At 46.9% G+C, this 14716-nt stretch overlaps 1 long non-coding RNA gene across 2 annotated transcripts; it reads left to right on the plus strand.

Annotated features, from left to right (window-relative positions):
- Nucleotides 1-65: 65 nt before the first annotated feature.
- On the plus strand, nt 66-14465 carry LOC137768655 (uncharacterized). 2 transcript variants are annotated; one of them, XR_011074771.1, is made up of 3 exons: nt 66-308; nt 3108-3253; nt 14387-14465. It is a non-coding gene; the product is annotated as an uncharacterized lncRNA (long non-coding RNA). The 2 variants fall into 2 exon arrangements; XR_011074772.1 differs by lacking the exon at nt 14387-14465 and adding an exon at nt 3655-3708.
- Nucleotides 14466-14716: the final 251 nt, after the last annotated feature.

Genomic DNA, 14716 nt, shown 5'->3' on the forward strand with positions numbered 1-14716 from the left:
TGAGGGGCGGGGCCTTCCGGGCGGGGCTTGGGGGCCGCGCCCCCGGGGAGCGGAGGCCGGCGGGCGCCCGCGAATTCCTGCAGGGAGCGGGCTGAGGAGCTAGCGGTTGGGGTCGGGTCTCCGGGCGCGTGCTCCCCCGCCCGGTGAGGGTGAACTAACGGAGATGGGCGGGCCGGCGCGCCGGGTTAGCAGGCGTTTATCCTGTACGGCCGCAGCAGTCAGCGCGCCTCACCAGCACGAGCCCCGCCTGCAGAGCCCTAGGCGGCGTCCAGCAGGAGGCCTCCCGCGGGAACTGTCACTCCGCCAAAGTAAGTAAAAGGTCGGAAACTGGTTGTTTCTGGACGCGCTTTGGGCGGAAACCCCGGAAACCTGGCTTCTCTGGGTCTGATAAGCGGTTGGACTGCCGCTGGTCTTGGGCTTCCCCACCTGGATAATGTAGATAGCCGTGAACGTGAGGCCCTGCCACATCCGAGGGCGGCCCAGTACTAGGGAGGCTACATGACCCTCCTGAGAGCCTCCATGATCCGTTACTTTGGGGACGGCCAAATATGCCACATACAGTACATAAGTCCCCTACCTACACATGAGTTACGTTGGAGAGCGTTAGCAAATCTAATTTGTTCGTTAAGTCCAAGAAGTTAGCCTAGGTACCCCACTAACACAATTGGCTCTATACCGCTGCTGTTACGCTTGCTTCCGGACATCCTGGGCTTGAAATAAAGGTACTGTAGTACTGTACTCTATACAGTACTGTACAGTGGAGTACACAAAAGCACAACCACTTGTAGAGGATGCACGCACGTGACAATGTACGCCAGACACGTGAACTACCTTACCTGAATGGACGTTCCAACACACGTTCACATCTTTGAAAGTTCGCAACTTGAAGGTTCATATGTAGGGGACTTACTGTAATTCACCCCTATTCTGCATTAAGTACCTTTCTGTTGTTGTTTGCAATAAAAATGAATTTGAAGGAATATTTATCATTTTACTTTTGGACTTGGGGCGTATAAGAAAGTCACTTAAATTGCTATTGGCTGTGACGTTTGGCATCTCTGAGAATTCTTAGGAAGCGAGAAGATCTACAAATTGCTTTCAAATTATTTTTATGATATATGTTAATTTAGATTTTGAAGTATCTTTTTGTGATTTTGAACTAAAACTTTTTTCACGACTCCAACTTTTTTTTTTTATGGCCCCTGAAAAGCTTGTAGGCCTCCACATACTGTGCCTGTAATGCCTTATGCCAGAAAATGGTGGTGGGGACTTGGAGAACATGAGGCTTGTTCTGAGCCAGTACTGCTGCTGCCATAGGCTGATAAGAATCCAGGAATAATTTTCAAGTGGTTAAATTCAGTGTTCATCTCTATTTTTTAAAAGTCTCTGAACCCTAAAGAACCTGGGAAAGATAAAGGAGTATCTGTTTTTCTGAACACCCAGCTTCTGAGAGCTGGGTTAAATACCTGCGTGAAATGACCTGGATAATTTCTGGGGTAATCTCTCTAAATCAGAGGGTAATGAGATCTGATTTTAAGATGTGATATTTAGACACATATTCCAGAAAGTCAATAAATATAGCATTTCTGATCTTTCTAACCCAACACTCCAGCCATCTAGACCTTTTTATTTTCTTTTATGCAGCTGTCTGTAAAGGTTCACTCACCTTTGATCTTAGTTGTTTCCCTGTGTTTGGTACTTACAACACTTAGCCCAGGGTAGTAGACCTCAAAAATGCCCACAAGCTCTTCCCTGTACACTTACCCCTTTGCCTTGTGGCTTTGCCCCTCCTCCCAGCAAGGAGTGGAGCCTATTTTCCACCCTTGAATCTGGGCCTGGACATGTGACTTGCTTTGGCCAGAGGGACATTAGAAAATAGGAAGCTGTTGAGAAGTGCTTGTGCATTAGGGCTTGCCCCTTCTCACGGCCCCTGGGCACCCTCCAACTGCCACTGTGTAAAATCGTCCCACCCAAGCTGGTAAGGGGTGTCGCAGTTATCTCTGTCACCCCAGCTGACACCTTCTTTTCTGCATCCCCCTAAAACATGAATTCCCCCAAAACACAGTTCTTCCCCTCTGCTGAAAGCACTGCAATGCAGTATTCTCATTACCTGTAGAAAAAATCAGACTCCTGAACTGGCATTCAAGACCTTGATTTTGGGGCCCCACCCTGCCCTTCCAACTGTTCCCACTTCTCTCTCTAAAGAACCCTTTCCTGCAGGCTGGCTTCCTCCTCTCTCCAATCCCCTGGGCCTTGCCATTGCCAAGGCCCGGAACTTTTACCCATTTCATACCCTCTTTCCTCCTCTTCAGATTCCGTGCTACCACTCTTTTACTGTCCACACCAAGACCTTCCTTCTCCAAAAAGTCTTTCCTGGCAATTCCAGTCTCTTCATTCATTCATTCATTCAAAACCATGAACACACCATGGAAAGAATACTGCTTCAGTCCCTGCTCTGGGGGCACTTACAGGAGGAAAACAGAGAACGTACAGCCATCCATCTGACACTTGGCACACACGACCTTATATTTTATCTCAGCATTTCATGCATGTGTGTCTATCCACAGTCAGAGTACAAGCTCTTTCAGGTCTGGAGTATCTCTTCCTGCATCATGTAAACCTCCGTGTATTTCCTGCAATACCTATTAGAATGCTTTGCCCAAAGGAGACAGTTTACGAGTATTTATTGGTCAATAGATTGGTTGCCCTGAGAAATTCCCCAAAGACTTCTTCAAACTTCAGTAAGTCTTCAGATTTCTATACCAAGGTAGATAATTGTATGGACGTTGCCCGTGTGTGCAACATTACGACTCATGTGTCCACAAATGAGAATGCTGCTTGTTACTATGTACTCCAGTTTCACTATCACGACGTGTCTTTGAACCTGCCAAAATTCAGGATGGTTTCCTTCATTCCACTGGGCCTTGCTTTGATTCTCTTGATTACAATGAGATCAAAGTTTTGAGACATAAGGACACAGAGACCAATTTTTTTTTTTGTCTTTATGCCCCATACAAAACCAAGCCAAGCAATGTTCAGATATAAGCTGAATTCCTTCCAGCCTCTATTAAAGGGCTTCTTTTTTTCCTTTATCCAAATACTCACAGCAAGAGAGATAAACAAGCAAAAGTCTAGAGACAAGCCAGCTGTCCATCTACAGTGGAAAACGTAAACAAATTGTGATGTGTTCGCGTACTGGAATTTTACCCTGGCGTGAAAAATCCACGAACCACAGCTGCAAGCAACAATATGGGTGAGTCTCTATGACAGCACTGAGCAAAAAAAAAAAAAGGTCACAGAAGAATACATATAGTATGATTCCACTTACATAAAGTTCAAAACCATGCAGAACTAAACAGGATATTACTTAGGGATGCAAACGTGTGGTAGAATTATAAAGAAGAGCAGTGATAAACCTCTAAGAAGGAAGGTCAGAGGAGAGATTGGGCAGAGGCATTCAGAGGGCTGCAAAGGGAATGATAACGCACGTTTCTTACACGTGCGGGGTGGGGACAGGGGTCACAGCGCCTCGTTGCGTTGCTGTTTATGCATCGTATATGTTGCATAAACTATGTCTATTCACTATTTAAATAAAGGAATTGTTTTAAGAGGCACCACTGTCTGGTAGCCTAAACTGTGGCTTCTCTGCCTCAGCTTGACCCCTTGCTAAAGGGAGCATCTTAGAGTGGAGTCAACACCAAGCAAGGATTCTGGAAACCAGGTTCCAGCTCTGCCAGGTGTGGCCTTTTGGGCCTCGCTTCAGTTACTGATGCCTAAGGTCCTTTCAAAACTCTGTTTATGGCCTTAAAAGTTCATTTGGAAACTTTCCACACAACCCTGTGTTTCTGCTGGAGCTTTCATGGGTCAGAGGAAGAAGAGAACGGGCATCGGTTGCTTGGCTCCAAACCCGAGCGTCATTCTGAATTCCACGCCGCCCCTTGCACCCCAAAGCCCACCCATCACCAAGAATTGTCGCCTCTCCCACCAAAGCACGTCTCAGGTCAGCCACTTCTCACACCCCCGCTGCTATCTCCTGGCCAGAGCCACCCCGTCCCTCAAGTGGCCTCTGAGCCATCTCCCCACATCCCCTCTTCCCAGCCTGCCCCCCACCAGTCCAGCCCAAGAGATAAGCACGGAAGTCAGACTTCTCCCTCCCCTGTCCCCTCCCCGAGCTTCCCATCTTGCTCAGACTCAAACACTAACCTCTCACGGAGACCTGCAGGGACCCCGGACCCCGCCCCGCCCACCTCCTCAGCCTCCTACCACTGCCCCATTGCCTGTGCCCTTCCGTCCGCTCGGCCCAGAATGCGCTTCCCCTGGGTCACAACTGCCCCCTTGTCACTTACACTGCAGCATGAATGTTATCAACGCGGAGAGGCCGTCAGAGACCAACCCAGGTGCTTGCTCAGTTCACCTTGTTTTATTTTCCTCAAAACAGGACCACTGAAATTATTTCTGTATGGGTTTGTTTTCTGTCCAGTCTAATTTGTCTGGTTCACTATTTTCCAACACCAAGCACAGTGCCTGGCAAGTATTAGGAGCTCAGTAAATCTTTCTTAGATAGAGAACTAAATGTGTGAATGAGAGAGAGAGAGAGAAAGAGAGAGAGGGTGGTGGGAACTAGCTTTTGTAGAATAACCACTACATTCCAGGGGTCTCACATGCATTATGTAATTTAACCATCACAATAACTCTGTGAGGTAGGTATTGTCGGCTCCATTTTACCATTGATGACACTGAGGAGAGGGTAAGCGACCTCACATAGTCCACATTCGAACCCAGATCCACCTGACTCACTAACTCCTGTCCTTTCCACAGTACTATGGCCCCTCGCCACGCAATAAAACCACAACCTGGCTTCATCATGGGTGACACAGAGGGAAACTCCCAGGTCCCTCTGTTGGGCATTCTGCCCTAACCACTCACCTCCCCTTCCCCCGAAATTATTCTGCCCTCATTTGTGTGCCTGAGTATGTGCTCAAGCATACCGGTAAGTACAGGCTCCCTCTGCCCCTGGAGCTGCAGGAGTGGTGTAGTAGTCAGGGCTCTCCAGAGGAAGAGCGCAATAGGGGATAACAGAGAGATAGACACGAAAGATAGATAGATAGATAGATACATAGATAGACAGACAGGCAGACACAATATGGTTTCTAATTCCATTCTCTATAATAAAGAGCCACAGTTCCTTGGGAGGTGGCTGATTCTAGGGCTGGGGCAAGAAATATATACCGTGAGCCTGGAGCATCTCGTAGTGCCAGAAAATAGGAAAGTGATCAAGGGAATTCTCTGGCGGTCCAGTGGTGAGGACTCAGTGCTCTCACTGCCAGGGCCCAGGGTTTGATCCCTGGTCAGGGAACTAAGATCCCACAAGTCTCACGGTGCTGCAAAAAAAAAAGAAAAGTGATCAAAAACCAAAACAGTGAAGGTATAGGGGTATGACAGAGGGACACAGGCGCCAACCTGAAAGAGTTCCCAATGGCCAAAGCAAAAATAATTCGAACATCAAAATAAATAGCAAATATTGGGTTAGAATTAAAGTATAAAGTAAATATTCATGAGTCAATACTGATATAAACAAATATTAATTTAGGTAAATTCTCCCCCACAAAAAAGTGGAGCTTACCTCTGCACCCCTGAGTGTCACTAGACTTAGTGACCTGCATCCAAAGAACAGACAAGAGAAGGAAAAGTAAAGTAACTGCAGTGGAGAAACCTGGGGGTCAGTGTGAGCGCCATCAGAGGCGAGTCACGTTGACAGCGTGCACCTTTGATGTGGGGTGATGAGAACGGCCCTTCACCCATGAGGCCTTTCTCCCAGAACGCACACCGTCAGTCCAACCATGAGAAAAATGTCAGACGAGCTCACATTGAACAGCATTCTACAAAATACCAGACCAGTACCCCCCAAAGTTGTCAAGGTCATCAAAAACAAGGGAAGTTTGGAAAATCATCTCGGGCCTTAGAGGAGGCTAAGGATAATAATGTATCAACATTGGTTGATTGGTTGTGATACATGCGCCGTAAGTAAGAGGAAGACAGCGCGGGAGCCTGGATACGGGGCACACAGGAACTCTTACTCTCTTTGCAACTTTTCTGTAAAATCAAAAATTTAAAGTTTAGTTTTTAAAAAGGAAGAGAAAGAATACCAGGTACCTTGCAAAATCTCCAGGAGGACCAGAGAGCCAGACTTGAAGGAAAGATGCCCCGGTCAAGAGCTGGTCCCTTGAAGACACCAGTGCGCCATTTCTGAGTGTAGACACACAGCCCATCCACGGCTTATCTGACGCCGGTCACTTCTAAGACTTCTCCTGTCTGGACCCTGGATGTGGCTAATTGGCAGAGCCTGGGTCATGAGCACACACCTGAGCTGCAAAGGAAGAGAGTGCTATTTTCCACTTCTTTCATGGAGTAAACTCCCTGCTTCATAGGATGGGGGATTCCCTTGACGTAGGAAGGGGCTTCGAATATTGTTCAATCAAAAGGAATTATACGGTCCAAATACAAAGTTCTCTAATGACCCAGCGTAATCCAAGTATGAACTCTACACCCTAAAGAAACAAATGGGCTTTAGAACTTCGGTAAGTGATGACCACCCAGTGATGTGCTGGAGACCCCTGGCGCTGGCTTGTGAAAGCAAGTTGCTAATTTTGGGGAATTCTGCAAAGCCAGTTGTTAAACACAACACTATTTAAAACTGAATTACATAAACTTACACTTAATTAAACTATAGTTTTTAAAGGTAAAAACTACTGAAAATCCATCATGTCCTAATTATTTTATTATACTTTCCTTGAGTCTACTTACGTGTCCTTTACGACGATATGCTGCTCCTTGTTCAGTGACCTCACATTGGTAGCTGAGATCGGCCGCGCTGGGAGCATTTACACCATGGAAATCAGCAAATGCTGCAAATCAGGGCCCTTTCCCTCCCCCTTGTACAGCTGGCTATTAGACACAGCACACCAGTGGAGCCAGCAAAGATTTTAGAACGAGCCTAAAATGAAGATTTTCCTTATTATGGGCGGAAGTCAAACAACAGATGATCAGAGTTGGCGTCCCTTCACGGAAACTGAGCAAGACTCTCGCCTGCTGGAGGTCATCCCAAGTGTCTGGAGAGCTGGACCAAGGGGGCTTCTGAAGGGGAAACAGGATTTTCCTCAAGAAAACAATTCTAAATCTGTGAAAGTTTAGAAACATCCATTACTCCGTGCTAACGAAACACTGGCGGTTTGTATATTTGTTGGTGTTTTAAAGGGGCAGAATAAAGCCATTATTCCCTAATGCAGGAGGGATAGCATGCATGGGTCCAGGTTCAGGGAAGGGATAGAGGTGCTGGTCTGTGTCTGTTCATTTCCTGGGGCCACCATAACAGAGTACCCCAGACTGGACAGCTTAAGCAACAGAAATTTATCTTCTCACAATTCCGGAAGCTGGAAGTCTGAGATCAAAGTGTGGACAGGGTCATTGCTCCTGAGGCCTGTCTCCTTGACACGTAGATGGCTGTCTTCTCCCCATGTCCTCATACGGCCGTCCCTCTATGTGTGTCTGTGTCCTGGTCTCCTCTTCTTATAAGGACACTGGTCACATTGGATCAGGGCCCACCCATACGACCTCATTTAACTTAATCACCTCTTTAAAGACCCATCTCCAAATGCAGTCACATTCTGAAATACTGGGGATTAGGAGTTCAACATGTGAAGTTAGGGGGACACAGCTCTGCACAGGGAGCATGTGAAAGTCTATTCCAGTTGCCACTCTTCTCTCAGGGAAATAAACAGCAAGGTCAGCCGCCAGAGGGAAGAGTGCGGAGTAGTGTTTGAGGTCCTGGGAGAGAAGAGGTGGGGTCGTACAGGAGTGGATGGGGGAAACACATGTGACCTCTGAGCAGCACTAGCCTCCCGTCAAAGCCCAGGCACCAGGCCCCTGCTTCTAACCACCCACGCTGCTCCGTGATCCCAGCAGCGCAGTGCCTTGGATGCTTGGCCTGACCTCTTGTGAACATCGGCAGATGAACTGAGAGTTTGGTAATTAGATGGGAGAGTGCTTAGGAATGTGCTCTCCAATCTCAAGAGTCCTGGGTTAGCATGTCAGCTTCACCACGTCTAGGTTTCAGGACCATGGACAGGTCACTCACCTGCTGTGCCTTTTCTCTCATCTGTAAATGGAAATAAAGATGCTCGCCTGATACGGTTATTCTAATTAAATGACACATCCATAAAGTGCAAGGACACAGTAAAAGTTAGCTATCATCATCACACCGTTACTTGAAAAGCCAGAATCTAAGCATGGATTGTGTGACATTTACACATTGGGTTATATATCGATGTTTATGAAATACAGGTTTCTAAGAAATTCATAGCAAACTTGTAACTTTTACACAGGAGATTAAAGACTGAAAGAATGCTTTAAATGCATGAAAGGAGCTTTAATTTGCCAAGAAACTGTGTGGCTGTAGTATCCGTAGGAGTTGAGACTTACAAGGACTAATCAGAGGAAACGAAAGGATGTGGACCTGTAATTAGCTGGGGGGAAGTTACAGGGAATCATGGGAATTTAAATCCACAGCTAAAAATAGCAGCATCCTCCTCCACTTCCTCTTCAGCCTTTGGTGTCAGTTTCTGATTTTAACAAGATTTCATCTTAGGTTAATTGTTAAGTTCATTTCACCATCCCTGGCTAACTCTCCTTGAAGTATAAATAAAGAGATGATCAAGCGTCTGCTAGTAGAAGAAAGGAGAGAAGAGGCATGAATAATTCCTGTGTATTCAGGATTTGGCCTTCTTCACCCAGGGTGCTGTTGTCTTAGTTTAGTGTGTACCCTCGGGCCCCCTACCCTGTACACAATAACCGTCTGACAGCCACGGGACAGCAGGACCCCAGGAATTCCAAGATAAGAGACTTGCACAGACATCTTTAAAGTTCCCTCCCCCACCCAGGCAGTGTAGACACAAAAACACCTTATCTCTGACTGAAAGGAAGCGACGTTTCCCACCCAGGACCCCGCTGAATGGCAGGAAGTGAAGCAGGAAGAACACGTGGGCGCACATGGCAGGCGATCCAGGAGGGAGACGGGGCGCACAGAGGCCCAAGGAGAGGACAGGATGCGTCCTCGGGCGCACCGCAGACTCCGCCTTGTTATGAAAGCCTAATGGCGTGAGCAGCTCCAGCCCCGTTAAACGTCTGCCGGCCAAGGACGGGAGCAGGCCCCCGCGCGCGGTTCTGGCCGCGCAGGTCCTGCTCCGGCCTTGGCACAGGTCATGGCGAGGAAGCTGCCTGGTTGGGGGATGTTCCGACTGGACAACCAGTTCATAAACTGCCCGAGGAGAGGGCACTGAGAGCTTTGGGAAATGGATGCTGAACTTTCAGCACTTTCTACATTAGAAAGCTTTTAAACTGCACTTTCTAAAGAGGAAAAAGATGGAAACATGAGGAAGCCATACTTAAGAGGGTAGTCCTTCTCCGCTGGCCCTCAGGTCCGTTCTCTGGGTGCACCCAGTAGGGTAAAGGTTTCTAGCCATTCCTCCCGATTTTTCTACTCATAAATGTGTTTTTTAATTACACAGTTGAGATCTATTTTGCTACTTGATATTTTTATTTAACAGTGTATCTTGGCTATCTTACATGTACAGATGTATTCCATTCTTCTCACCACTTAGTTAGTCGTCCATTGATTAACTAGTCCTTACTGCATGTATTTAACCAGTTGCATGTGGATAGACATTCAGATTGTTTACAGTTTTTTTTGTTTTGTATTCCTATGTAAACGATGTTGTGCATAGATCCTTGTACATATTTATTTGCACACGTGTACAAATCTTGGAGGCGATCACCCACCTCCCACTTGGGAGTTTCCAGATGAGGTCAAAGCAGCCCAGATGCTTTTGGAAAAGGCTACTTCATGCCCAGGCCCCCTCCCAGCAAAGGGTTCTGAGGGGGACCGGGCGGGGACAGAGCCAGAGCTGCCTGGAAGGGGGGTGGGTTGCATCCTGAGTCCCCACCTGCCACCAAGCCTGGGTGGGGAGACAGTGCCTGTAGCACGTCAGGGAATTCACCAGGAGAACGCAGACCTCACCCAGGCCACCCCCCAGGGGCTGCCGGCCCTGACCAAGCCCTGGGACACGCCCCCTGAGGACGACTGACATCAGCAGCCTGGGAGCTAGACTCTCCCCTTGCCGCTGAGCTTTAACCCCTGAGAGCCCAGACCCAGGGGTGAGCAGGCGCAGGTGCGAAGGGCTGGGTTCAGGGGTGAGTCCGCTGAGCGTGTCCTCTTGTCCCCACGCTGTGCTTTCCTGGTTACCCTCAAATGTTTGTTTCTCCAGATCAACTTTGATATCATTTGTTATTACCTCCGAACCCCCCAAATCCTCTTGGTCTTCAGTTGGAATTGAGTTACGGGAGAACGGACATTTTTTACAACATTTGAGTCTTCCTGTCCAAAACAAGGAATATCTTCGTCTGTATCTAAGTGAACTGACATCTTTCTATCAGCTCTTGGCTCTGGGGTTGCAAGCCACACACGGGGGCTAGAAACATGTGAAGTTTCTCTAAGACTCCTCCCTCTCTCCAGGCTTGTCTGCCCCGGGGGCAGATCACGCCCAAGGAGGCAGCCTTTCTACACAGTGAACCCAGGTTCACTGTCACGGTAGATGCCTCTTTGAAGAGCCAGCTCCAAGCGGTCGGCTGTAACCTCACCGGCACCAGGCGGTCCCTCTACCAACTGTTACTTAAGGAGCTGGACGGGCTGATCTGTGTAGCTTGTAAACCTTGACAGAAATATCTTGGTCACCTTTATGGGCTCCCAGGCAGTGGCATTCCTAAACATCCTGCTACTAATGTTCCTCTTTTACAGCATTTTTAAACCAATTTTCAAGTGAGTGTCATAAAATCACTCTGTCCAGGAAGTCAGCCCCATAATCTCCAGGACATAAACTTTAAAAGCAAGATGTAAAATGCCGATGGGACGCCCTGACATGCCTCCACTCTGTGCTCAGGTGTGAGTTTATTAGCAAAGCATTAGGCCGTAAAGGCCCACTTCAGGCAGCAGACTGAAAGCGCACCGGTTGTAGGTGGGGCCTGTCAGGTGGTGAGAAACTGATCTGGGAGGACAGAAAAATTACTCCAGTGTCAGCAGCGCTTGCTAATATACAAAGTGTTTACCTTCTGGGGGGGTTTCTATGACTGTAAAACATTGAGACACACACACACACAACAGCCTGAGAGGGACCTCCCCGGCGGTCCAATGGTTAAGACTCCGCACTTCCAATGCAGGGGGCAAGGGTTCCACCCCTGGCCAGGAAACTAAGATCCCACATGCCGCGGCCAAAATAAAAAAATAAAAAATTCTTTTAAAGATTAAAAAAAATTTAAAAACATCCTGAGACCCTAGTGTTGCATCGTGTGTTATTGTGTCGTGCGGCGCAGTAGAAGTTCTCACTGTCATTGTTGTCTTTTGTGTATTTGTCTCCCTAAGTGTCAGTTCTCTAAGGGCAGGGCCCACGCCTGCAATTTCCCTCTCCGGCACTTGACACTGTTCTCACAGAGCTTCTCCGGAAAGGCTTGCTGTCGACGATGACCCGGAGGTCACAGGCGGGAACAGGCTCGTAGAAGCGCCTGTTTGTCCCTGCGTCAAGAAATCTTCGAATGAGGCAGAAATTCAATGCAAGAACCAAACACAAGCGTTGCTTTGGGAAGCACTTCATTAACCTGATGTTTGTCTGATGGGAGCCATGTGTGCCTGGGCTTGAGTGTCACAGAACGCTAGCAGCGGTTGGGGTCCCTCTCCCCGACCAAGGCTGACGCCTTGGCTGGAGGCTTGAGCCTCACCCCACTCCCCACCCCCCTCGCTGTTTGTCCTGCTCGGGAAGGGGAGTTCTGAGGAGGAGGCCGGGCAGGGCTAGGGGGCAGCAGTGGCACATGAAACGCACCTGAAAGCGCGCCAGTGGCTGCACACTCTCCCAGGTCCCCACAGGGCTGCTCTGATTGGTTCTTCCTGCCGCTGGGCCCTCAGAGCCACCGATCTCTCTCCGTGCCGGGGCCCCAGGTTCTGAGCATAGGAGCCCATCACAAATCACAGGACTGGTATATTTTGCACCAAAGGTGATGCTATTTATCCTACTTATCTTTACACTGAATTTTTCCTTTATCATGGACTTAGCCCGGATCTTAGGGCAATATCTTCTAGTGGAATCAACTGACAGTGTTACAGAAGAAGAAACAGGCTGAGAGAGGAGCATATGCTCCACGGTCTGGCTCCTGGTTCCTCCTTTACACCTCATGGATTCCCCCAATGTGAGAAAAGCATAATAAACTACGGTCGCTCACTGAAGAATGGGCCTTAAAATGAGAATCTATCCTAATTTATTAGTACTTCCCAAACTGGACCTAAAAATTTTATCACTAACAATGTTTTACTTTTATGGGTATTTTGTAGCTCACAAAGCACATGTTATCCATTATTTAAATTCACAATAACCCAACAAGATAAACTAGGGTTGTCATCCCTTTTTAACAGATGAGGAAACTGAAATATAATGAGGTAAAATAACATACCCAGGCTTGCACAGTTAGTAAACCACAGAGGCAATTCCAACCTTCAGATCTCTGTTCCAAGTCCAAAGCTCTCTCTCCCGCTCTACGGAGCCATCCAGAAGAAGGGATGAGTTATAGACATAGATAGGGATAGAGATGCAGTTACAGTGTGGACAGATGCAGATGTAGAACAATCATAGCTACAGATACGGGTAGAGATGTTAGAGATGTAGTTATGGTTTTGCTATGGATGTGAATATAGATGTGGTGGTGGTTATGGATGTAGAGGTAGATGTATAGTTATAGAGAGACAGAGAGATGGAGATGGAGATGGAGATGCAGGTGGGGATGGAGATGCAGATGGAGATGAAGATGGAAATGGAGAAGGAGATGCAGATGGGCATGGGGATGGGGACGCAGATGGAAATGGGGATGGAGATGGAGAAGGAGATGCAGATGGGGATGGAGATGGAGATAGAGATATGAAATGCCCCTTGAGTTTGCCGAATTAAAATTCTAATATGCAGCTAGAAAACCCTGGGTCTATATACTCTAGCTCCCGGCCATTCCCTTCTTTTCACAGAAGATCTTGTTTAAGGGAGATGATGCCGTAGAAATGACGTCTGCCAAGCTGGAGAGTTCTGGTACTGCTAGTTCCGTGTACTGAAAGGGATGATAAAATTTCCCTTTCTCTTGTTCATCAAAATTAGCCTTTAGGACTTCCCTGGTGGCGCAGTGGTTAAGAATCCACCTGCCAATGCAGGGGACACAGGTTCGATCCCTGGTCTGGGAAGATCCCACATGCTGCGGAGCAGCTAAGCCCGGGCGCCACAACTACTGAGCCCACGGGTTGCAACTACTGAAGCCCGCGCGCCTAGAGCCCGTGCTCCGCAACAAGAGAAGCCGCCGCAATGAGAAGCCCGTGTACCACAACAAAGAGTAGCCCCCGCTCACCACGACTAGAGAAAGCCCATGCGCAGCAATGAAGACCCAACGCAGCCTAAATAAATAAATAAATAAATAAATAAATAAAAATCAGCCTTTAATATATTTAGAAATTTTGGAGCTCCCTGGGACAGTCTGGGATATTAGTTTATATATAGTCCTACTTTGTCTTTATATATTTGAAAAATAAAAGGTGAAACTCAAAGGAAAAAATGAACAGTAAAAATATTTGTTGTATTTTTTACTATTATAAAATTAAATTATATTCTAAGAGTTCCAATACATTTCTAACTGTGGTAGATTTTAAGGTAATTATGTGTCGCTTCAGTAATATGTTTGCTATCAACTTATTGCATAAAAGGATTGCTTGCGAATTCAAGATTATTTTTAGATTTATAGCCCTTTCAAGTGAAAAGGGGGTTTTTCAGGAGTACTTCTGATTTCCAGTTTCTGGTGAATTTTCCATTTGCCATCAATAATGCTCCCTGCAGAAATCCCCCTTCATGTAAATCGAGCCTGACATTCCTATAATGCACAGTGCAAAAGAGCGCTCTTAGGGCAGGGAATAACGTGCGTGAATTATGTCAGGCCAGCATGCAGAAACCGTTCATCCCACAATTTATGAATGCAGATGCTCCCAAAACATGTTTTGGTATTCTAAAGAGATGTACGTGTTTTTATATTCATTGGCTATCTTGATAAATGTTTATTGTGGGCACAGTGAAAACTGCTGATTTGAAAAGATATTTTTGTAATCATTTTTTGGCCTACCTCTAATGTTTATTACTCACATGATCAAAATTGTATGGCTCTATTGCCCAGTCTAATGTTGTTTTTGTTGTTTTGATTTTTCCAAAGTAAAGTCTTTGTGAAACGCATCAGTTGAAACCTCAGAGTTTGGCTTTCTCTGCAGGTGTGCTGTGGGCCTCAGTGTCCGTGTGCCTCAGCTGCCTGGGCTCAGTCTGTCCAGGAGGAATTTGGAAAGGACCTAGGTAAGTAGCAGAGATACAGTTAAAGATGCTATAGTATATCATGTTATGTTGTGTTACTTTACATTACCTTATATTACGCTGTCTTACATTACAGTTGTGCTGTGCTGTGTTGCTTTATGTTGCTCATACTATATATCATATCATATTATTACATTATATTGTTTTAGACTCTAGAGCTATGGTTGCAATGCAGAAAAAGAATTTTGTCTGAGTTGAGGATGGAGTTAGTGTTTGGGCTGAATGATACACTG

Source organism: Eschrichtius robustus, chromosome 8, assembly GCF_028021215.1.
Source record: "Eschrichtius robustus isolate mEscRob2 chromosome 8, mEscRob2.pri, whole genome shotgun sequence".
Taxonomy (NCBI): domain Eukaryota; kingdom Metazoa; phylum Chordata; class Mammalia; order Artiodactyla; family Eschrichtiidae; genus Eschrichtius; species Eschrichtius robustus.